Genomic DNA, 26,500 nt, shown 5'->3' on the forward strand with positions numbered 1-26,500 from the left:
GCTGTTTTAACACTGAAAATGACCCTCTCCCATTACCTAAATGTTACCCTAGTACCTGGTTTCACACTCAGCTACTAACCCTATTCATCACTGGAAGAGTCTGGCCCAATGAGACTCTTGATCTGTCAGAAAGTAAGGACCAACAAACCAAGAAGTAACACAATATGGAAGAGCATTGACCATGGACTACAGCATTAGTAGAGGAAATAACCTGTTGTGCTGTGACTGATACAGTGATTCTCTCACTCTCACACCCTCTCACACTCTCTCTCTCACACCCTCTCTCACACTCCCTCTCACACTCTCTCTCACACTCCCTCTCTCTCACACTCTCTCTCACACTCTCTCTCTCACACTCTCTCTCACACTCTGTCTCACACTCCCTCTCACAGTCTCTCTCACACTCCCTCTCTCTCACACTCTCTCTCACACTCACACTCTCTCTCTCTCACACTCCCTCTCTCTCACACTCTCTCTCACACTCCCTCTCACAGTCTCTCTCACACTCCCTCTCTCTCACACTCTCTCTCACACTCTCTCTCTCTCACACTCTCTCTCACACTCTCTCTTTCTCACACTCTCACACTCCCTCTCTCTCACACTCTCTCTCACACTCCCTCTCACAGTCTCTCTCTCACACTCCCTCTCTCTCACACACTCTCTCACACTCTCTCTCTCTCACACCCTCTCTCACACTCTCTCTCACACTCCCTCTCACAGTCTCTCTCGCACACTCCCTCTCTCTCACACTCTCTCTCACACTCTCTCTTTCTCACACTCTCACACTCTCTCTCACACTCTCTCTCACACTCTCTCTCTCTCACACACTCTCTCTCACACTCTCACACACTCTCTCATTCTCTCTCTCTCTCTCTATATATATATACATATATATCTATGCTCTGAGAGAAGCTGCAGTAACAGTGTCTTATAATGCAGAGAGAGAGGTGGGGGTTGTTGGTTCTCCATCAGTGTGATAACGGATTATGGATCACCTGTTTTCTACCGCACAGAGGTACACTACTTACAGTGAGCAGCCGTATCTCCTGCTCTCAGAGATCGGGTGTCGCTTACATTTAGTCCATAAAAAAAGATTTTGTGTGCGATGGGAAAGGGAAGGGAAGAAAGATGATACTTGAGACCCAAGGACAACTGCTGTTACACGTCAGCGCACGCAGGGGAGAGAGTGCTTTTCACCTGCAGGAAGAGCAGGGGCACAGACTCCGACACACCATGGCCTTTTATGAGACAAGTAGGATACCTCTCGCCCGCCACACTCACTCACACACTCACAGTTGACACTGAGGCAGGTGAGGAAAGGATAGACTAGTCATTAGGACTACCTGTCTCTGGCCATGTGGAGGTTTGAACAACCAGAGAGCCAGTTCAATGTAGTATTACTCCAACCCATTTCCATTCATACATATTCATTTCCACACATATCTATGAACATGCTCATAGATATTCATAATATAGCACATCCCAATATTGGCTAATGCAAGGTTAACATGTAGCTAGTTCTATAGCTACTGTATGGCCATGCAAATTCACACATGGGTTTCTATTCAGCACAGTGCTACTGGTATCCCCCTAAAGCTAGGCTGGGAGATGGCTGGATGATACCTCACCGTCTCTCTGCAGAGTCAAGGGTTTCTGAGAGAGACAGAGAGACAGAGACAGAGTGAGAGAGAGCAAGTATGAGAGAGAGGAGAGAGCGAGAGAGTGTGAGTGAGCGAGCAAGAGAGAGAGAGAGAAACAAAAGGAGAGAGAGAGGGAGAGAGTGTGTTTGTGAGAGCGAGAGAGAAGAGCTGAGAGGAGACTAGAAGGTTTATTGCAGAGAAGCAGAAGATAGTTGCGTAAGACAAGAGTGAGCGGAGGAAGCCCATTTAACTCTGCTAGCACAGAAGACAGAAGCCAAAAGAAGAGACAGATGTAGGATAGAAAGGCTCAAAGTGTTAAATGTGTGTTCTGAGTCAGACTGTTCTGCTTTTCCTACTCCACACACCAGGAGATGAACTGAAACCCTTCTGCAGCTAAATGAGAACCCTGTGGTTCTGGTGTGTGTGTATGCTGACTGGGTCACCACCTGTCCCCAGGAGCTGTGTGTTAGTCAAACGTGAGACTGAGAGGGAGCCTCAATCATAGACCAAACCACCCGAGTCCATGGTCTCTGCTGCCAGGTCCCTCCCACCTGCCCCTACCTCAGATCCTGCTCCCTACCTCAGACCCTGCTCCCTACCTCAGATCCTGCTCCCTACCTCAGACCCTGCTCCCTACCTCAGATCCTGCTCCCTACCCCAGACCCTGCTCCCTACCTCAGATCCTGCTCCCTATCTCTGATCCTGCTCCCTACCTCTGATCCTGCTCCCTACCTCTGATCCTGCTCCCTACCTCTGATCCTGCTCCCTACCTCTGATCCTGCTCCCTAACTCTGATCCTGTTCCCTACCTCAGATCCCTACCTCAGATCCAGCCCCCCCCCCCCCCCCCCCCCCCCCCCCCACCCCCCATCTTGGCCATGTTCTGTTATAATCTCCACCCTGCACAGCCAGAAGAGGACTGGCCACCCCTCATAACCTTCCTCTCTAGGTTTCTTCCTAGGTTTTGGACTATCTAGGGAGTTTTTCCTAGCCACCGTGTTTCTACATCTGCATTGCTTGCTGTTTGGGGGTTTTAGGCTGGGTTTCTGTACAGCACTTTGTGACATCAGCTGAAAAGGGCTTTATAAATACATTTGATTGATAGTCTGGAGGCTCCCGGGCTGTTAGAGGTTGTGGAGTTTGTCTTTCTATGGAACGCCGCTTAACAGTGTCGCTCTGGGCCATCCCAGGAGCCCCCAGTATAGAAACTGGGAGGGAGGGGTGTCAGGGAATGTGAGAAGGGTGGATGGGATGGAGGTTAGAGGAGGAGGTGGAAAAGGGAAGGGAGGGGTGGTGGCTGAGGTCTGACAAACCGTTTAGGGTGAGAGAAAAGGGGCTCCTTTTTCCCAAGGCTGTTACGTGAGGGATCTTTTATTTATGAAGTGGCCAGACGAGCCGACATTTTCTCTGGGCCAAGGAAAACTCATCGTCCCGACCTTCCCTCAGGGGTGTGCAGGAACAAGATGTTAGTAGACAAAACACAAAGGGGAGAAAGAAACAGTCATGAGAGAGAGAGAGCGAGAGAGAGAGAGAGAGAGAAAGAGAGAGTAATGTTTACTGTTCATTTTATATTGTTTATTTCACTTTTGTTTATTATCTATTTCACTTGCTTTGGCAATGTAAACAAATGTTTCCCATGCCAATAAAGCCCTTTGAATTGAGAGAGAGAGAGAGATCCAACCAATTATACCCAACCAAATCATGAGAAAACAAAAAGAGAATTACTTGGCACATTGGAAATAATTGACCAAAAAACTGAGCAAACTGTAATGCTATTTGGCCCTAAACAGAGAGTACACAATGGCAGAATACCTGACCACTGTGACTGACCCAAACTTAAGGAAAGCTTTGACTATGCACAGACTCAGTGAGCATAGCCATGCTATTGAGAGAGGACGCCGTAGGCAGCCCTGACTCTCAAGAGAAGACAGGCTATGTGCACGCTGCCCACAAAATGAGGTGGAAACTGAGCTGCACTTCCTAACCTCCTGCCCAATGTATGACCATATTAGAGACACATATTTCCTCAGATTACACAGACCCACAAAGAATTCGAAAAGAAATTACGTGTTGATAAACTCCCATATCTACTGGGTGAAATACCACATTGTGCATCACAGCAGCAAGATTTGTGACCTGTTGCCACAAGAAAAGGTCAACCAGTGAAGAACAAACACCATTGTAAATACAACCAATGTTTATGCTTATTTATTTTCCCTTTTGTACCTTAAGTATTTCCACATCATTACAACCCTGTATACAGACATAATATAACATGCAAAATGTCTTTATTCTTTTGGAACTTTTGTGAGTGTAATGTTTACTGTTAATTTTTTACTGTTTACTTCACTTTTGTTTGTTATCTATTCCACTTAATTTATCAATGTAAACATATGTTTCCCATGCCAATAAAGCCCTTTGAATTGAATTGAATTGAATTGAGAGAGACAGAGCCAGAGAGAGAAATGCAGACAAACAGACAAAGAAAGACAGTGAAGACAGACTGTGTAAACACCAAGCTGTACCGAGTGGACTGTGATACCCTTATCTGCAGTAGTTCTGGCTTTACGGCCCCATGCAATCAGTACACTGTAATGCATGTAATACCAATAGACAGCCTTGAATTTAGGAGAGCGGGATAATTCAAATCATTTTCTTACAGGCACCTCTTTAAAGGGCTATCTACTAGACATGACTAACGACACACAGACCAGGCTATCTACTAGACATGACTAACGACACACAGACCAGGCTATCTACTAGACATGACTAAGGACACACAGACCAGGCTATCTACTAGACATGACTAAGGACACACAGACCAGGCTATCTACTAGACATGACTAAGGACACACAGACCAGGCTATCTACTAGACATGACTAACGACACACAGACCAGGCTATCTACTAGACATGACTAAGGACACACAGACCAGGCTATCTACTAGACATGACTAAGGACACACAGACCAGGCTATCTACTAGACATGGCTAAGGACACACAGACCAGGCTATCTACTAGACATTACTAGAGGACATACAGACCAGGCTATCTACTAGACATGACTAATTACACACAGACCAGGCTATCTACTAGACATGACTAAGGACACACAGACCAGGCTATCTACTAGGCATGACTAAGGACACACAGACCAGGCTATCTACTAGACATGACTAAGGACACACAGGCCAGGCTATCTACTAGACATGACTAAGGACACACAGGCCAGGCTATCTACTAGACATGACTAAGGACACACAGGCCAGGCTATCTACTAGACATGACTAAGGACACACAGGCCAGGCTATCTACTAGACATGACTAACGACACACAGACCAGGCTATCTACTAGACATGACTAAGGACACACAGACCAGGCTATCTACTAGACATGACTAAGGACACACAGACCAGGCTATCTACTAGACATGACTAAGGACACACAGGCCAGGCTATCTACTAGACATGACTAACGACACACAGACCAGGCTATCTACTAGACATGACTAAGGACACACAGACCAGGCTATCTACTGGACATGACTAAGGACACACAGACCAGGCTATCCACTGGACATGACTAAGGACACACAGACCAGGCTATCTACTAGACATGACTAAGGACACACAGACCAGGCTATCTACTGGACATGACTAAGGACACACAGGCCAGGCTATCTACTAGACATGACTAAGGACACACAGGCCAGGCTATCTACTAGACATGACTAAGGACACTAGACATGACTAACGACACACAGACCAGGCTATCTACTAGACATGACTAAGGACACACAGACCAGGCTATCTACTGGACATGACTAAGGACACACAGACCAGGCTATCTACTGGACATGACTAAGGACACACTGACCAGGCTATCTACTAGACATGACTAAGGACACACAGACCAGGCTATCTACTGGACATGACTAAGGACACACAGGCCAGGCTATCTACTAGACATGACTAAGGACACACAGGCCAGGCTATCTACTAGACATGACTAACGACACACAGACCAGGCTATCTACTAGACATGACTAAGGACACACAGACCAGGCTATCTACTGGACATGACTAAGGACACACAGACCAGGCTATCTACTAGACATGACTAAGGACACACAGACAAGAATATCTACTAGACATGACTAAGGACACACAGACCAGGCTATCTACTAGACATGACTAAGGACACACAGACCAGGCTATCTACTAGACATGACTAAGGACACACAGACCAGGCTATCTACTAGACATGACTAAGGACACACAGACCAGGCTATCTACTAGACATGACTAAGGACACACAGACCAGGCTATCTACTAGACATGACTAAGGACACACAGGCCAGCCTATCTACTAGACATGACTAAGGGCACACAGACCAGGCTATCTACTAGACATGACTAAGGGCACACAGACCAGGCTATCTACTAGACATGACTAAGGACACACAGACCAGGCTATCTACTAGACATGACTAAGGGCACACAGACCAGGCTATCTACTAGACATGACTAAGGACACACAGACCAGGCTATCTACTAGACATGGCTAAGGACACACAGACCAGGCTATCTACTAGACATTACTAGAGGACATACAGACCAGGCTATCTACTAGACATGACTAATTACACACAGACCAGGCTATCTACTAGACATGACTAATGACACACAGACTAGGCTATCTACTAGACATGACTAAGGGCACACAGACCAGGCTATCTACTAGACATGACTAAGGGCACACAGACCAGGCTATCTACTAGACATGACTAAGGGCACACAGACCAGGCTATCTACTAGACATGACTAAGGACACACAGACCAGGCTATCTACTAGACATGACTAAGGGCACACAGACCAGGCTATCTACTAGACATGACTAATGACACACAGACCAGGCTATCTACTAGACATGACTAAGGGCACACAGACCAGGCTATCTACTAGACATGACTAAGGACACACAGACCAGGCTATCTACTAGACATGACTAAGGACACACAGGCCAGGCTATCTACTAGACATGACTAACGACACACAGACCAGGCTATCTACTAGACATGACTAAGGACACACAGACCAGGCTATCTACTGGACATGACTAAGGACACACAGACCAGGCTATCCACTGGACATGACTAAGGACACACAGACCAGGCTATCTACTAGACATGACTAAGGACACACAGACCAGGCTATCTACTGGACATGACTAAGGACACACAGGCCAGGCTATCTACTAGACATGACTAAGGACACACAGGCCAGGCTATCTACTAGACATGACTAATGACACACAGACCAGGCTATCTACTAGACATGACTAAGGACACTAGACATGACTAACGACACACAGACCAGGCTATCTACTAGACATGACTAAGGACACACAGACCAGGCTATCTACTGGACATGACTAAGGACACACAGACCAGGCTATCTACTGGACATGACTAAGGACACACTGACCAGGCTATCTACTAGACATGACTAAGGACACACAGACCAGGCTATCTACTGGACATGACTAAGGACACACAGGCCAGGCTATCTACTAGACATGACTAAGGACACACAGGCCAGGCTATCTACTAGACATGACTAACGACACACAGACCAGGCTATCTACTAGACATGACTAAGGACACACAGACCAGGCTATCTACTGGACATGACTAAGGACACACAGGCCAGGCTATCTACTAGACATGACGAAGGACACACAGACCAGGCTATCTACTAGACATGACTAACGACACACAGACCAGGCTATCTACTAGACATGACTAAGGACACACAGACAAGAATATCTACTAGACATGACTAAGGACACACAGACCAGGCTATCTACTAGACATGACTAAGGACACACAGACCAGGCTATCTACTAGACATGACTAAGGACACACAGACCAGGCTATCTACTAGACATGACTAAGGACACACAGACCAGGCTATCTACTAGACATGACTAAGGACACACAGACCAGGCTATCTACTAGACATGACTAAGGACACACAGGCCAGCCTATCTACTAGACATGACTAAGGGCACACAGACCAGGCTATCTACTAGACATGACTAAGGGCACACAGACCAGGCTATCTACTAGACATGACTAAGGACACACAGACCAGGCTATCTACTAGACATGACTAAGGGCACACAGACCAGGCTATCTACTAGACATGACTAAGGACACACAGACCAGGCTATCTACTAGACATGACTAAGGGCACACAGACCAGGCTATCTACTAGACATGACTAATGACACACAGACCAGGCTATCTACTAGACATGACTAAGGGCACACAGACCAGGCTATCTACTAGACATGACTAAGGGCACACAGACCAGGCTATCTACTAGACATGACTAATGACACACAGACTAGGCTATCTACTAGACATGACTAAGGGCACACAGACCAGGCTATCTACTAGACATGACTAAGGGCACACAGACCAGGCTATCTACTAGACATGACTAAGGGCACACAGACCAGGCTATCTACTAGACATGACTAAGGACACACAGACCAGGCTATCTACTAGACATGACTAAGGGCACACAGACCAGGCTATCTACTAGACATGACTAATGACACACAGACCAGGCTATCTACTAGACATGACTAAGGGCACACAGACCAGGCTATCTACTAGACATGACTAAGGGCACACAGACCAGGCTATCTACTAGACATGACTAATGACACACAGACTAGGCTATCTACTAGACATGACTAAGGGCACACAGACCAGGCTATCTACTAGACATGACTAAGGGCACACAGACCAGGCTATCTACTAGACATGACTAAGGGCACACAGACCAGGCTATCTACTAGACATGACTAAGGACACACAGACCAGGCTATCTACTAGACATGACTAAGGGCACACAGACCAGGCTATCTACTAGACATGACTAATGACACACAGACCAGGCTATCTACTAGACATGACTAAGGGCACACAGACCAGGCTATCCTTGGAAAGATAAATTCAGAAATTCTACCTGATTATTATTGCATCTCCAACATTGACCTTAAAAAATTGAACAAATCAAACTTTATCATGAAACTTTTGGTAAACCTCATAATGCACCCTGTGTTTTGTTTTCTCTTCTCCGAACCACTGTTTGTAAAGGCTGCGACATTGAGCCATCCACTCAGTACTGAATCAGAGGTTGTGTGTGTGTGTGTGTGTGTGTGTGTGTGTGTGTGTGTGTGTGTGTGTGTGTGTGTGTGTGTGTGTGTGTGTGTGTGTGTGTGTGTGTGTGTGTGTGTGTGTGTGTGTGTGTGTGTGCGCGTGCGTGTGTGTGTGCGTGTAGGAGTGTGTGTACAAGACCACAATTGTGTGTGTGTGTGTGTGTGTGTGTGTGTGTGTGTGTGTGTGTGTGTGTGTGTGTGTGTGTGTGTGCGTGTGTGTGCGCGTGTAGGAGTGTGTGTACAAGACCACAATTGTGTGTGTGTGTGTGTGTGTGTGTGTGTGTGTGTGTGTGTGTGTGTGTGTGTGTGTGTGTGTGTGTGTTGTTGAAATGTAAGGCACGTCCAGCAAAGGGGAAAACACTGCAATAGAAACAAATCCAATCTCTGGCTGCCACCACCAAACCTCTACACACACACACTCACAAACACCTAGCAGGTCAAGAGTACAGCTTCCACCTAATTAACAATACATCTTTACTGCTAACATTCCAAAATGGCAGCCAGGTTAATAAATCATGACGGACACCCCTCGCCGTCAGAGCCTTCTGACACACATGTATGTGTGTACAGTACGTGTGTGTGAGAGATGATAAATTGGTGTGTGTTGTATGCGTGTGTAGCGAAGGTGAAGTGATACAATGCACTGAGTGTACAAAACATTAAGAACATGCTCCTAAACTTCAGTTGCCCCCCTTTGCCCTCAGAACAGCCTCATTTTGTCAGGGCTTGGACTAGGGTTGGGAGGTATCCAGATTTTCATATCGTCATACCGTCCTTCTTTCACCCCAGGACATACGGTGTTACCGATTTAGTACCCAAGGGGGTGCCAAAATCCACCAAAAAGCTCATTGGGCGTCTATTACTAGAATGCTAAAAAAATAAGCACAAGTAAAGGGAATTTCCATGGAGGCTACTATTGCAAAACAAAAATAAACTAATTGCAAAAAATAAAATACAAAAATAAACTAACCACCTAAAAAATAAACAATAATAATAAAAATTGTAAAGACAGACAATACAGGTCAGGAAGTTATTCATTGTCACGGCTCTTGTCGGAATGAGTGGACCAAAGCGCAGAGTGGTAAGCGTTCATGATACATTTATTACTCAAAAAACCCGAACAAAATAACAAAGAGTGAAAACCGAAACAGTCCTGTCAGGTGCAGACACTAAACAGAAAATAACTACCCACAAAACCCAAACGAAAAAGGACAACTTATATATGATCCCCAATCAGAGACAACGATAGACAGCTGCCTCTGATTGCGAACCACATCCTCATAGAAATAAAGAAACTAGAATGCCCACCCTAGTCACACCCTGGCCTAACCAAAATAGAGAATAAAAACCTCTATGGCCAGGGCGTGACATTCATATACAGTACCAGTCAAACGTTTGGACACACCTACTCATTCAAGGGTTTTATATTGAATTTTCTACATTGTAGAATAATAGTGAAGACATCAAAACTATGAAATTGTCACACCGTGATCTGTTTCACCTGTCCTTGTGATTGTCTCCACCCCCTCCAGGTGTCAAGCATCTTCCCTATTACCCTCAGTGTATTTATACCTGTGTTCTCTGTTTGTCTGTTGCCAGTTCGTCTTGTCTTGCCAAGTCAAGCAGCGTTTTCTAGTCCTCCTTTTTTTCAGACCTTTATGCCTGCCCTGACACTGAGCCAGCCTGCCTGACTATTCTGCTTGCCCTGACACTGAGCCCGCCTGCCTGACCATTCTGCCTGCCCTGACACTGAGCCCGCCTGCCTGACCATTCTGCCTGCCCTGACACTGAGCCCGCCTGCCTGACCATTCTGCCTACCCTGACACTGAGCCCGCCTGCCTGACCATTCTGCCTGCCCTGACACTGAGCTCGCCTGCCTGACCATTCTGCCTGCCCTGACACTGAGCCCGCCTGCCTGACCATTCTGCCTACCCTGACACTGAGCCCGCCTGCCTGACCATTCTGCCTGCCCTGACACTGAGCCCGCCTGCCTGACCATTCTGCCTGCCCTGACACTGAGCCCGCCTGCCTGACCATTCTGCCTGCCCCTGACACTGAGCCCGCCTGCCTGACCATTCTGCCTACCCTGACACTGAGCTCGCCTGCCTGACCATTCTGCCTACCCTGACACTGAGCCCGCCTGCCTGACCATTCTGCCTGCCCTGACACTGAGCTCGCCTGCCTGACCATTCTGCCTACCCTGACACTGAGCCCGCCTGCCTGACCATTCTGCCTGCCCCTGACCTCGAGCCTGCCTGACCATTCTGCCTGCCCCTGACCTCGAGCCTGCCTGACCATTCTGCCTGCCCTGACACTGAGCTCGCCTGCCTGACCATTCTGCCTACCCTGACACTGAGCCCGCCTGCCTGACCATTCTGCCTACCCTGACACTGAGCCCGCCTGCCTGACCATTCTGCCTGCCCCTGACCTCGAGCCTGTCTGCCTGACCACTCTGCCTACCCTGACACTGAGCCCGCCTGCCTGACCATTCTGCCTGCCCTGACACTGAGCTCGCCTGCCTGACCATTCTGCCTACCCTGACACTGAGCCCGCCTGCCTGACCATTCTGCCTACCCTGACACTGAGCCCGCCTGCCTGACCATTCTGCCTGCCCTGACACTGAGCTCGCCTGCCTGACCATTCTGCCTACCCTGACACTGAGCCCGCCTGCCTGACCATTCTGCCTACCCTGACACTGAGCCCGCCTGCCTGACCATTCTGCCTACCCTGACACTGAGCCCGCCTGCCTGACCATTCTGCCTACCCTGACACTGAGCCCGCCTGCCTGACCATTCTGCCTGCCCTGCCCCTGAGCTCGCCTGCCTGACCATTCTGCCTACCCTGACACTAAGCCCGCCTGCCTGACCATTCTGCCTGCCCTGACACTAAGCCCGCCTGCCTGACCATTCTGCCTACCCTGACACTGAGCCCGCCTGCCTGACCATTCTGCCTGCCCTGCCCCTGAGCTCGCCTGCCTGACCATTCTGCCTACCCTGACACTAAGCCCGCCTGCCTGACCATTCTGCCTACCCTGACACTAAGCCCGCCTGCCTGACCATTCTGCCTACCCTGACACTGAGCCCGCCTGCCTGACCATTCTGCCTGCCCTGACACTAAGCCCGCCTGCCTGACCATTCTGCCTACCCTGACACTAAGCCCGCCTGCCTGACCATTCTGCCTGGCCCTGACCTCGAGCCTGCCTGCTGCCCTGTACCATACCTGAACTGGTTATGAACTCTTGCTTGTCCTCAACCTGCCTCTTGCCTGCCCCTCGCTGTTCAATAAATATCAGAGACTCCAACCATCTGCCTCCTGTGTCTGCATCTGGGTCTCACCTTGTGTCGTTATAGAAATAATACATACGACATCATGTAGTAACCAGAAAACTGTTAAACAAATCAAAATATATTTTTGATTTTAGATTCTTCAAAGTAGCCATCCTTTGGCTTGATGACAGCTTTGCACACTCTTGGCATTCCCTCAACCAGCTTTATGAGGAATGCTTTCCAACACTCTTGAAGGAGTTCCCACATATGTGACCCGATTCAGGAAATTAGGCATATGTCGCAAGTCACGACTTCACAGGAGAGCCATTTGAATGTATTTTTTTTTTTAGCAAAATGAGTTTTGGGCCAGAAATGCCTTCTCATCATATCGCTTGATGGTTTTTGCGACTGCACTTGAAGAAACTTTCAAAGTTCTTGACATTTTCCATATTGACTGACTTTCATGTCTTAAAGTAATGATGGACAGTCGTTTTCTCTTTACTTATTTGAGCTGTTCTTGACATAATATGGACTTGGTCTTTTACCAAATAGGGCTATCTTCTGTATACCACTCCTACCTTGTCTGTCACACCCTGGCCTTAGTATTATTGGTTTTCTTTATTATTTAGTTAGGTCAGGGTGTGACATGGGTAATGTTTATGTTTTGTTGGTGTTGGGTGTTTATTTGGTAAAGGGGTTATGGGGTGTAATATATGGTTTTGTGTTGAGTGTAGATGTCTAGCGTTGTCTATGTTGGTGAGTGATCTGGAAGAGTCTATGGTTACCTGAATGAGTTCCCAATTAGAGACAGCTGATTTCGGTTGTCTCTGATTGGGAGCCTTATTTAGGGTAGCCATAGGCTCTCATTAGGTGTGGGTAATTGTCTATGTCAGAACGTTTGTAGCCTGTCTGTCTATGCACAACGTTTGTAGCTTCACGGTCGTTTTGTTATTTTGTTTGTTTGTAATAGTGTTTTTTCGTTCCATGTTCATCTTCGTTCGTTTCATTAAAAGAGAAGATGTATTCTTATCCAGCTGCGCCTTGGTCCTCATTCTCTCCAGTACACGATCGTGACATTGTCACAACACAACTAATTGGCTCAAATGAATTAAGAAGGAAAGAAATTCCACAAATTAACTTTTGACAAGGCACACCTGTTAATTGAAATGGATTCCAGGTGACTACCTCATGAAGCTGGTTGAGAGAATGCCAAGAGTGTGAAATGATGTCATCAACACAAGAATCTCAAATATAAAATATATTTTGATTTGTTTAACACTTTTTTGATTACTACATGATTCCATGTGTAATTTCATAGTTTTGATGTCTTCACTATTGTTTGACACAATGTAGAAAATAGTAAAAATAAATAAAAACCCTGGAATGAGTAGGTGTGTCCAAACCTTTGACTGGTAATGTATATGTAGCAGCCACCAAATGTCATTTTTGGTGAGTTTGGACATTTACAAGCTTATATGAACAAGTGACATTGTGCAAATGAACAAAGTTTTGACACATGCAGAACTGGCACTCCAGCAGCATGTCTACATGCTGTGTCTGTGTGGAGTCTGTCGCTAGGGCAACGAGCCTGCTCTGCTTGGAGAATAGTGGGGAGGAGCAGACAGGCTGAGAACAGAGAGGAGAAAAAATGCAAGGAAATCAAGATAGCAGTGGCAGCTGTACAAATAACTCAACTAAAGGGCTTTGCCTTCTCAAACACGTCAGAAAGCTAACACAATATGATACCCAGTCACCTTATTAATTCAGTCACTTACTTAGATAGCAATTTAAACTAAGTGTCATGTTAACACATAAATATTAAAATTATTCAAAATATCTTGCTGCGTTTTGTAAAACCAGATCTAAAATGCTTCTTATTGTAATTTCTGTTCGGCATCAGACTACTTTTTGGCTTCAGTTGCACTTCTAAACTGGGATGAGAATTCACAAACAGGCGTTCCATTAGCAGATAGAGCTCTGACTGATGTGGAACTACTTTCTCTGTACTTTTCTCAGTGGAGCCAGCCTACTTTTCTCCGGTAAAATCCAAGATTAACTTTAAGCAAAACATTAGGAAATGTAGCTGGCTACATTCTTTCTGTGATAGGTCAAAACATTAGAAATATGATGACCATGCATCGTTTTTGCTTTTCATTGTAAGCTCCTTTACTTGTGTGGCTGCCAGCCAAATAGCCTTGTAAATAGCGTTGTACTGCTGTTGTCATCTGTACTTCTGTTGAATGTGTTGCATTAATGTATTTTCTGTAAAGGAAAACTATAGTTGCACGTCCCTGATCACCAAAAAACACTGTTGACCTTCAATACAAAACGCGTCCCCTGTCAATACACGACTGGGCTCACCTGCTGCCGCTTTCTCCTGTTCTGCTATTTGATCACCATAGCAGCACCCACCCGTAGCACGCGCACCAGCAGGTATATTTCACTGGTCACCATAGCAGCACCCACCCGTAGCACGCGCACCAGCAGGTATATTTCTCTGGTCACCATAGCAGCACCCACCCGTAGCACGCGCACCAGCAGGTATATTTCACTGGTCACCATAGCAGCACCCACCCGTAGCACGCGCACCAGCAGGTATATTTCACTGGTCACCATAGCAGCACCCACCCGTAGCACGCGCACCAGCAGGTATATTTCACTGGTCACCATAGCAGCACCCACCCGTAGCACGCGCACCAGCAGGTATATTTCACTGGTCACCATAGCAGCACCCACCCGTAGCACGCGCACCAGCAGGTATATTTCACTGGTCACCATAGCAGCACCCACCCGTAGCACGCGCACCAGCAGGTATATTTCACTGGTCACCATAGCAGCACCCACCCGTAGCACGCGCACCAGCAGGTATATTTCACTGGTCACCATAGCAGCACCCACCCGTAGCACGCGCACCAGCAGGTATATTTCACTGGTCACCATAGCAGCACCCACCCGTAGCACGCGCACCAGCAGGTATATTTCACTGGTCACCATAGCAGCACCCACCCGTAGCACGCGCACCAGCAGGTATATTTCACTGGTCACCATAGCAGCACCCACCCGTAGCACGCGCACCAGCAGGTATATTTCACTGGTCACCATAGCAGCACCCACCCGTAGCACGCGCACCAGCAGGTATATTTCACTGGTCACCCCCAAAGCCAATTCCTCCTTTGGCCGCCTTTCCTTCTGGTTCTCTGCTGCCAATGACTGGAACGAATTTAAAAAATCACTAAAGCTGGAGACTCATATCTCCCTCACTAACTTTAAGCACCAGCTGTCAGAGCAGCTCACAGATCACTGCACCTGTACATAGCCCATCTGTACACCTGTACATAGCCCATCTGTAAATAGCCCATCCAACTACCTCATCCACATACTGTTATTTATTTTTTTTGCTCCCTTGCACCCCAGTATCTCTACTTGCACATTCATCTTCTGCACATCTAAAACTCCAGTGTTTAATTACTAAATTGTAATTATTTCACCACTATGGCCTATTTATTGCCTTACCTCCCTTATCTTACCTCATTTGCACACACTGTATATAGACTTTTTTTCCTATTGTGTTATTGACTGTATGTTTGTTTATTCCATGTGTAACTCTGTGTTGTTGTTTGTGTCGCACTGCCTTGCTTTATCTTGGCCAGGTGGCAGTTGTAAATGAGAACGTGTTCTCAACTAGGCTACCTGTTTAAATAAAGGTGAAATTAGAATACATTAAAAAAAATACAAACAGGCTCAACTGTGCTGGGGAACTAAGTAAGCTTCATAATGTCAAATAATGTGACAGGTGAAATAAGAACGCATTCTGTTTTGTCTCATAACGCATTGACCAATTGACTGCAGGTATTTACAACAAAAAAATCCTACAAATATTCAAATTTATTGAAAAACTTTAAAGAACAACTTGTAACGGTATTGAGAAACCATCCCGTGGCTATTTCCAAATACCCTGGTATACGGTATATACGGTATACCGCCCAAGCCTAGCATGGACTCTATAAGGTGTCGAAAGCGTTCCACAGGGATGCTGGCCCATGTTGACTCCAATGTGTCAAGTTGGATGGATGTCCTTTGGGTGGCGGACCATTCTTGATACAAACAGGAAACTGTTGAGCATGAAAAACCCAGCAGCATTGCAGTTCTTGATACAAACCGTTACACCTGGCACCTACTACCATACCCCATTCAAAGGCACTTAAATATTTTGTCTTGCCCATTCACCCTCTGAATGGCACACATACACAATCCATGTTTCAATTGTCTCAAGGCCTAAAGATCCTTCTTTAACCTGTGTTCTCCCCTTCATCTAAACTGATTGAAGTGAATTTAACAAGTGACATCAATAAAGGATCATAGCTTTCTGTCTATGTCATGGAAATAGAAGGTGTTCCTAATGTTTTGTACACTCAATGTATATCAGCTATCTACACGTATCTACCCAGTCCTGGATGACAACGCATTAATGCTCTCTGATTTTATTATGTATACTGTGATCTAATAAAACATGACTGCTCCTATTTGATTGGCTGTGTGATATTGGCATCGACACACCACCCAATCATATGTTCTGTTGAAACTGAATGGCCTTAATGAAATGATCAGGAGGAAACAGAAACAAGAGCTGCTGCTACTGTCAATCAAGGTCTTACTGTAACTATAGGCTACTAGGCCAATTGAAATGCTTACCAGTAGTCACGTCAAACCAGTTAGCATCAAGCAGCCCGATACAGCTTATGCCCTCCTAGCCCCAAGCCTAGAGAGCAGAGAGCAAAAATCTAATCAAATCGCATTTTATTTGTCATATCCACCAAATTCAACCTTACCGTGAAAAACTTACTTACCAAGCCCTTAACCAACAATACAGCTCAAGAAATAGAGTTAAGAAAATATTTTCTAAATAAACTGAAGAAAAACATGTAATAAAAAGTAACACTATAAAATAACAATACCGAGACTATATACAGGGGAACTGTCTTGGTGTGTTTGGACCATGATAGCATCAACATAAAGTGAGTTCATGTCGACCAGCCACCAGCCTCTAGAATGACCAGTCTGATACAAAGCAGCTGGCTGTCAATAGCAACTGCATCTCAATGGCGCCCGGGGCAATTCAAATGCTAATGTAGCATACTAACTGAACACACACATACTGATGTTCAGCTGGACAGAGAAGCAGAGATTATTGTGATAAGAATCAACGGACAAGAGAGAGAGAGAGAGAGAGAGAGAGAGAGAGAGAGAGAGAGAGAGAGAGAGAGAGAGAGAGAAAGAGAGAGAGAGAGAGAGACAGAGAGAGAGAGAGAGAGCGAGAAAGAGAGAGAGAGAAAGAGAGAGAGAAAGAGAGAGAAAGAGAGAGAGAGAGAGAGAGAGAGAGAGCGAGAAAGAGAGAGAGAGAAAGAGAGAGAGAAAGAGAGAGAGAAAGAGAGAGAGAGAGAGACAGAAAGAGAGAGAGAGAGACAGAAAGAGAGAGAGAGAGCGAGTGAGCGAGAGAGAGACAGAAGAACAAGAGAGAGAACCCATGGGAGGGCCATAAATACATGTGTACATTACTAAGCCTTTCCAGTGTTTCACCAAGGATGATTTTCAGCAGTGATGGCATGGTTAGTGGCAGAGGTGTGGACTCGAGTCACATGACTTGGATCGAGTCAGACTCGAGTCACAAATATGATGATTTTAGACTCGACTTGACAAACTCAAAAAGACAACTCGACTTTGACTTTAACACCAATGACTCATGACTTAACTTGAACTTAAGTGTTTTGACTCGAACTGACTTGATACCCTCCCCAACCTGACTTGATACCCTCCCCAACCTGACGTGATACCCTCCTCAAACTGACTTGATACCCTCCCCAACCTGACTTGATACCCCCCCCAAACTGACTTGATACCCTCCACAAACTGACTTGATACCCTCCCCAACCTGACTTGATACCCTCCCCAAACTGACTTGATACCCTCCCCAACCTGACTTGATACCCTCCCCAAGCCCAAATATAAAAAATGATATAAACTATAAAAAGTGTGCAGTGCATCAACTTTTAATTTAACGGCTTACAGTTTGAATTGGACAGCAGTCAATCAAATTGTGACAGCGGAGAAAAAGTTGCGCGTGGCAGTGCAGAGGTACGTTGGCGGGTGAATTCAGACAGAAATCTTGGAAGATTATTATTATTTTCAGATATCAAGACTACGCTGTAGTCAAAACAAAAACAGATTGCAACTTGCAAAACATGTGGGAAGAAAATTACAGACGGAGGCACAGCAATTTCCAACTTTGTTCGACATTTGAAGCTGCATAAAGAACAGTAAGTCATGGCTAATATAGCCGACCGCTATATAAACTCAGTAAAAAAAGAAACGTCCCTTTTCAGGACCCTGTCTTTCAAAGATCATTTGTAAAAATCCAAATAACTTCACAGATCTTCAACGTAAATGGTTTAAACACTGTTTCCATGCTTGTTCAATGAACCATAAACAATTAATGAACATGCACCTGTGGAACGGTCGTTAAGACACAAACAGCTTACAGACGGTAGGGAATTAAGGTCACATCTATGAAAACGTAGGACACTAAAGAGGCCTTTCTACTGACTCTGAAAAACACCAAAGAAAGATGCCCAGGGTCCCTGCTCATCTGTGTGAATGTGCCTTAGGCATGCTGCAAGGAAGCATGACGACTGCAGATGTGGACAGGGCAATAAATAGCCATGTCCATACTGTCAGACGCCGAAGACAGCACTACAGGGAGACAGGATGGACAGCTGATTGTCCTCGCAGTGGCAGACCACGTGTAACAACACCTGCACAGGATCGGTACATCCGAACATCACACCTGCGGGACAGGTACAGGTGCTAATGCCGTCACTCATTATTTTTGGACAGACTTTTTTCAAATTTGGGTCTTTTGCAAATGCAATGCATCTCCAATCCAAAATCAAATCTAGAGTCGGCTTTCTATTCCGCAACAAAGCCTCCTTCACTCACGCCGCCAAACTTACCCTAGTAAAACTGACTATGCTACCGATCCTCGACTTCGGCGATGTCATCTACAAAATAGCTTCCAATACTCTACTCAGCAAACTGGATGCAGTTTATCACAGTGCCATCCGTTTTGTTACTAAAGCACCTTATACGACCCACCACTGCGACCTGTATGCCCTAGTCGGCTGGCCCTCGCTACATGTTCGTCGTCAGACCCACTGGCTCCAGGTCATCTACAAGGCTATGCTAGGTAAAGTGCCGCCTTATCTCAGTTCACTGGTCACGATGGCTACACCCACCCGTAGCACGCGCTCCAGCAGGTGTATCTCACTGATCATCCCTAAAGCCAAAACCTCATTTGGACGCCTTTCCTTCCAGTTCTCTGCTGCCTGCGACTGGAACGAATTGCAAAAATCTCTGAAGTTGGAGACTTTTATCTCCCTCAACAACTTTAAAAATCTGCTATCCGAGCAGCTAACCGATCGCTGCAGCTGTACATAGTCCATCTGTAAACTACCCACCCAATTTACCTACCTCACCCCCCATACTGCTTTTATTTATTTACTTTTCTGCTCTTTTGCACACCAGTATCTCTTCTTGCACATGATCATCTGATGATTTATCACTCCAGTGTTAATCTGCTAAATTGTAATTACTCGATTTATTGCCTACCTCATGCCTTTTGCACACATTGTATATAGATTCTCTTTTTTCTACCATGTTATTGACTTGTTTATTGTTTACTCCATGTGTAACTCTGTGTTGTTGTCTGTTCACACTGCTATGCTTTATCTTGGCCAGGTCGCAGTTGCAAATGAGAACTTGTTCTCAACTAGCCTACCTGGTTAAATAAAGGTGAAATAAATAAAAAAAAATAAAAAAAATAGGGCCCTGAGATAAGATACAAAATGAAACTGTTTATGCATTACACACACAGGCTCCATGTTCAGGTTTTATCTCCCATCTTTGAGATCTGTATTTTCTTTGCCAGACATTCATGCCAGTGTTCAAATTGTAGGCCTACTTGAAGTTCAGTAGCAGTTGTTTTGACGTACCTTTTAATTGCCAGCAGCATACCACCCTGCATACCACTGCTGGCTTGCTTCTGAAGCTAAGCAGGGTTGGTCCTGGTCAGTCCCTGGATGGGAGACCAGATGCTGCTGGAAGTGGTGTTGGAGGGCCAGTAGGAGGCACTCTTTCCTCTGGTCTAAAAAATATCCCAATGCCCCAGGGCAGTGATTGGGGACACTGCCCTGTGTAGGGTGCCGTCTTTCGGATGGGACGTTAAATGGGTGTCCTGACTCTCTGAGGTCATTAAAGATCCCATGGCACTTATCGTAAGAGTAGGGGTGTTAACCCCGGTGTCCAGGCTAAATTCCCAATCTGGCCCTCAAATGATCATGGTCACCTAATAATCCCCAGTTTACAATTGGCTCATTCATCCCTCTCCCCTGTAACTATTCCCCAGGTCGTTGCTGCAAATGAGAATGTGTTCTCAGTCAACTTACCTGGTAAAATAACAGTAAAAAATAAATGAGTGTAACTTTATAGCAGGATTGTTTTCAGTGTCTAGAGGACATCTGGAGAGAGAGAGAGAGAGAGAGAGTACTACAATATTTTGTTTTTGTTGTCATATTGATGTGTCTTTCTCATGGCTAACCATGCATTTCCATGGAAAAAATACTGTATATTTGGAAAGTTACATTTTTTAATAAAAAAAGCATTCATGATTTGCATAAATGTAATATATTAACTCTCACTCTTGTTAAAAATATGAAATGGTATTACATTTGGTGAAGAGCACATTATGACTCGAAACTCAAAGTTTAGGACTTGAGACTTGACTTGGGACTTGACGGTCTTAAGTTGATACTTCACTTGGACTTGCCTGTCTTGACTTGGGACTTAACTTGGGATTTGAGTGCTAAGACTTGGACTTGTGACTTGTAAAACAATGACTTGGTTCCACCTATGGTTAGTAGGGGTGGGGGGGTAGAGATGGGAGGGGGAAATGACATGCTAACTGTTCCAATAGACTTCCAGTCATTGAGCCAACGAATATCCATTTAAAAGCATGTCTCAGCAGAAATACTGTATATATACTGTACTATGAATAAATTAAAGTGTTGAAAGGCAACTTGGAATATTTTGTCATCTTAATGACTGTCAAAGAAGGTTCCACTCTAGAGTGTGTACAACTCAACAATATCAGAGACTCTGTTTCTCTATGAAAGTTTCAAGGGAAACGTGTGTACTGTACATTATTAGGGTGTACAGTGTTAGGGCGTGCTGTATTAGGGTGTACTGTATTAGGCTGTACTGTATTAGGGTGTACAGTATTTGTGTTGTGACTTTAACATAAAACTGAAGACTGTTATTTATCTAATTAACTAACTATGTTAAATTGTTACCTGAGTAAATTAATCATGCACCTATTAACTCATTAGGATCTGGGGCACCACGAGAGCGGTTCTTTAACTTCTTTATGATAGGGGGAATTTTCACTTTTGGATGAATTGCGTGCCCATAGTGAACTGCCTCCTACTCTGTCCCAGATGCTAATATATGCATATTATTATTACTATTGGATATAAAACACTCTGAAGTTTCTAAAACTGTTTGAATGATGTCTGTGAGTATAATACATCTCATATGGCAAGCAAAAACCTGAGAAAAATCCAACCAGGAAGTGGGAAATCTGAGGTTTGTAGTTTTTTTAAGTGATCGCCAATCCAATATCCTGTGTCTGTGGGGTCAGATTGCACTTCCTAAGACTTCCAGTAGATGTCAACAGTCTTTAGAAGTTGTTTCAGGCTTGTATTGTGAAAGGGGATCGAATAAGAGCTGTTTCAACAAGTGGTCAAGCTGAAAGACATTAGTTTAGTCTCGCGCATGGCCGTGAGCACGACGCTCGTTCTCTTTCCTTTCTAATGACAACGGAATTGTCCGGTTGGAATATTATTGAAGATTTATGATAAAAACATCCTAAAGATTGATTATATACATTGTTTGACATGTTTCTACAAACTTTAATGGAACTTTTTTGACTTTTTGTCTGGACTTTGTGCCCGCACTTTGTGCATTTGGATTACTGGACTAAATCTGCAAACAAAAAGGAGGTATTTGGACATAAAGATGAACTTTATCGAATAAAACAAAAATGTATTGTCTAACATGGAGACCTGGGACTGCCATCAGATGAAGATCATCAAAGGTAAGTGATTCATTTTAACGATATTTCTTACTTTTGTGACACCTCTCCTTGGTTGGAAAATGGCTGTATAGTTTTCTGTGGCTAGGCGCTGACCTAACATAATCGCATGGTGTGCTTTCGGCATAAAGCCTTTTTGAAATCGGACACAGCGGCTGGATTAACAAGAAGTGTATCTTTAATCCTATGTATAACACTTGTATCTTTCATCAATGTTTATGATGAGTATTTCTGTAATTTGATGTGGCTCTCTGCAATTTCATCGGATGTGTAACGGCTGTCTTTCGGTGAGTTAGTAGACCAAGGCGCAGCGGGTTGTGAATACATAATGACTTTATTGCAAGACGAAGAACAGACACGAAATACACTTGACTAATTTACAAAATAACAAAACGAACTAGACAGACCTAAACTACGAACTTACATGAAACGAAGAACACATGAACAGGAACAACCGAACGAACGAGACGAGACGAGACAGTACCGTGTGGTGCAACAAACACAGACACAGCGACAATCACCCACAAACAAACAGTGAGAACAACCTACCTTAATATGACTCTCAATTAGAGGAAAACGCAAAACACCTGCCTCTAATTAAGAGCCATAACAGGCAACCCAAAACCAACATAGAAACGGAAAACATAGACTGCCCACCCAAAACTCACGCCCTGACCATCACACACATACAACACAACAGAAAACAGGTCAGGAACGTGACAGAACCCCCCCCTCAAGGTGAGAACTCCGGGCGCACCCCTAAAACTCAAGGGGAGGGTCTGGGTGGGCATCTGTCCGCGGTGGCGGCTCCGGCGGTGGACGAGGACACCACTCTACCACTGTCTTTGTCCCCCTCCTTAGCGTCCTTTGAGTGGCGACCCTCGCCCCCAACCATGGTCCAGGAACCTTTACTAAGGCCCCTCCTACATAGAGGAGACAGCTCAGGACAGAGAGGTAGCTCAGGACAGAGAGGTAGCTCCGGACAGAGGGACAGCTTAGGACAGAGGGACAGCTTAGGACAGAGGGACAACTCTGTACTAATGGCAACTCCGGACTGGGTGGCAGCTCCGGACTGGGTGGCAGCTCCGTACTGAGTGGCAGCTCCGGACTGAGTGGCAGCTCCGGACTGAGTGGCAGCTCATGACTGTAGGGCAGCTCATGACTGTAGGGCAGCTCATAACTGTAGGGCAGCTCATGACTGTAGGGCAGCTCACGACTGTAGGGCAGCTCATGACTGTAGGGCAGCTCATGACTGTTGGGCAGCTCATGACTGAAGGGCAGCTCATGACTGTAGGGTAGCTCATGACTGGAGGGCAGCTCATGACTGGAGGGCAGCTCATGACTGGAGGGCAGCTCATGACTGTAGGACAGCTCATGACTGTAGGGCAGCTCATGACTGTAGGGCAGCTCAGGACTGTAGGGCAGCTCATGACTGTTGGGCAGCTCATGACTGAAGGGCAGCTCATGACTGTAGGGTAGCTCATGACTGGAGGGCAGCTCATGACTGGAGGGCAGCTCATGACTGGAGGGCAGCTCCTGACTGTCTGGCGGCTCTGGCAGCTCCTGACTGTCTGGCGGCTCTGGCAGCTCCTGACTGGCTGGCGGCTCTGGCAGCTCCTGACTGGCTGGCGGCTCTGGCAGCTCCTGACTGGCTGGCGGCTCTGGCAGCTCCTGACTGGCTGGCGGCTCTGGCAGCTCCTGACTGGCTGGCGGCTCTGGCAGCTCCTGACTGACGGATGGCTCTAGCGGCTCCTGACTGACGGACGGCTCTAATGGCTCGGGACAGACGGGCGGCTCTAATGGCTCGTGGCAGACGGATGGCTCAGAAGGCGCTGGGCAGACGGATGGCTCAGACGACGCTGGGCAGACAGATGGCTCAGACGGCGCTGGGCAGACAGATGGCTCAGACGGCGCTGGGCAGACAGATGGCTCAGACGGCGCTGGGCAGACAGATGGCTCAGACGGCGCTGGGCAGACAGATGGCTCAGACGGAGCTGGGCAGACAGGCAGTGCAGAAGGCGTTGGGCAGACGGCCGACTCTGCCCTGCTGAGGCGCACAGTAGGCCTGGTGCGTGGTGCCGGAACTGGAGGTACCGGGATGACGGCACGCACTTCAAGGCTAGTGCGGGGAGCAGGGACAGGGCACACTGACCTCTCGAAGCGCACTATAGGCCTGGTGCGTGGTACCGGAACTGGAGGTACCGGGCTGAGGGCACGCACCTCAGGGCGAGTGCGGGGAGAAGGAACAGTGCGTACAGGGCTCTGGAGACGCACAGATGGCTTAGTGCGTGGTGCCGGAACTGGAGGCACCGGGCTGGAGACACGCACCATAGGGAGAGTGCGTGGAGGAGGAACAGGGCTCTTAAAACGCACTGGAAGCCTGGTGCGTGGTGTAGGCACTGGTGGTACTGGGCTGGGGCGAGGAGGTAGCGCCGGAAATACCGGACCGTGTAGGCGTACTGGCTCCCTTGAGCACTGAGCCTGCCCAACCTTACCTGGTTGCATGCTCCCCGTAGCCCGTCCAGTGCGGGGAGGTGGAATAACCCGCACTGGGCTGTGTTGGCGAACCGGGGACACCATGCGTAAGGCTGGTGCCATGTAAGCCGGCCCAAGGAGACGTACTGGTGGCCAGATATGTAGGGCCGGCTTCATGACATTTGGCTCAATGCCCAATCTAGCTCTACCAGTGCGGGGAGGTGGAATAACCCGCACTGGGCTATGCACCCGTACAGGAGACACCGTGCGCTCTACTGCGTAACATGGTGTCTGCCCGTACTCCCGCTCTCCACGGTTAGCCTGGGAAGTGGGCGCAGGTCTCCTACCTGCCCTCGGCCACTACCTCTTAGCCCCCCCCAAGACATTTTTGGGTAGTACTTGCGGGCTTCCAGCCTTGCTTCCGTGTTGCCTCCTCATAACGTCGCCTCTCCGCTTCGCTTTAGATGCCTCCAGCTCCGCCTTGGAACGGCGACACTCCTCTGGCTCTGCCCAGGGTCCTTTACCGTCCAGGATCTCTTCCCATGTCCAATCCTCCTTTTCCCACTGCTGCTGTCGTTGCTGTCCGTTAACCCGCTGCTTGATCTGGGTTTGGTGGGTGATTCTGTAACGGCTGTCTTTCGGTGAGTTAGTAGACCAAGGCGCAGCGGGTTGTGAATACATAATGACTTTATTGCAAGACGAAGAACAGACACGAAATACACTTGACTAATTTACAAAATAACAAAACGAACTAGACAGACCTAAACTACGAATTTACATGAAACGAAGAACACATGAACAGGAACGACCGAACGAACGAGACGAGACGAGACAGTACCGTGTAGTGCAACAAACACAGACACAGCGACAATCACCCACAAACAAACAGTGAGAACAACCTACCTTAATATGACTCTCAATTAGAGGAAAACGCAAAACACCTGCCTCTAATTAAGAGCCATACCAGGCAACCCAAAACCAACATAGAAACGGAAAACATAGACTGCCCACCCAAAACTCACGCCCTGACCATCACACACATACAACACAACAGAAAACAGGTCAGGAACGTGACAGGATGTTTGTTTGAGACAATGCATTTCTGAACATAAAGCGCCAATTTCAAATTAGGTTTTTGGACATAAAGATTAACTTTATCAAACAAAACACACCTTTATTGTCTAACATGGAGTCCTGGGAGTGCTATCAGGTGAAGATCGTTAAATGTTAGTGATTCATTTTGACGCTGTTTCTGACTTTTGTGACACCTCTCCTTCTTTGGAAAATGGCTGTATGGTTTTCTGTGGCTAGGCGCTGACCTAACATAATCGCATGGTGTGCTTTTGCCGTAAAGCATTTTTGAAATCGGACACTGTGGCTGGATTAACATGACGTTTATCTTTAAAATGGTGTATAATACTTGTATGTTTGAGGAGTTTTAATTATGAGAATTATGTTGTTTGAATTTGGTGCCCTGCAATTTCACTGGCTGTTGGCAAGGTGGGACGCTCACGTCCCGAACGATCCCAGAGAGGTTAAAGAAGAGATGGAGAGGGAGAGAGAGAGGGACAGAGACATTTAACATTGGCATATTCAGGAACTACTCCCACCTACAGTAACCATATATTTTGCACACGAACTGCCACCCGCTTTGAGTAAGAAATCATGAATGTATTTACGTGA

The 26,500-nt window shown here is 46.5% G+C and overlaps 1 protein-coding gene across 8 annotated transcripts in view; it reads right to left on the reverse strand.

Annotated features, from left to right (window-relative positions):
- Window positions 1-26,500, reverse strand: part of LOC129831784 (protocadherin Fat 3-like) — a 393,104-nt gene that overhangs the window by 275,988 nt on the left and 90,616 nt on the right. Inside the window, exon 2 of one of the 8 annotated variants that reach the window (XM_055895230.1) lies at window positions 16,834-16,900. The exons of the other annotated variants lie outside the window; for them this stretch is intronic. The gene's annotated coding sequence lies outside the window, so the exon portion shown is untranslated. The remainder of the gene's footprint in view (window positions 1-16,833; window positions 16,901-26,500) is intronic. 8 annotated transcript variants of the gene reach the window in all.

Source organism: Salvelinus fontinalis, chromosome 33 (genome assembly GCF_029448725.1).
Source record: "Salvelinus fontinalis isolate EN_2023a chromosome 33, ASM2944872v1, whole genome shotgun sequence".
In the NCBI taxonomy this organism is placed as follows: Eukaryota; Metazoa; Chordata; class Actinopteri; order Salmoniformes; family Salmonidae; genus Salvelinus; species Salvelinus fontinalis.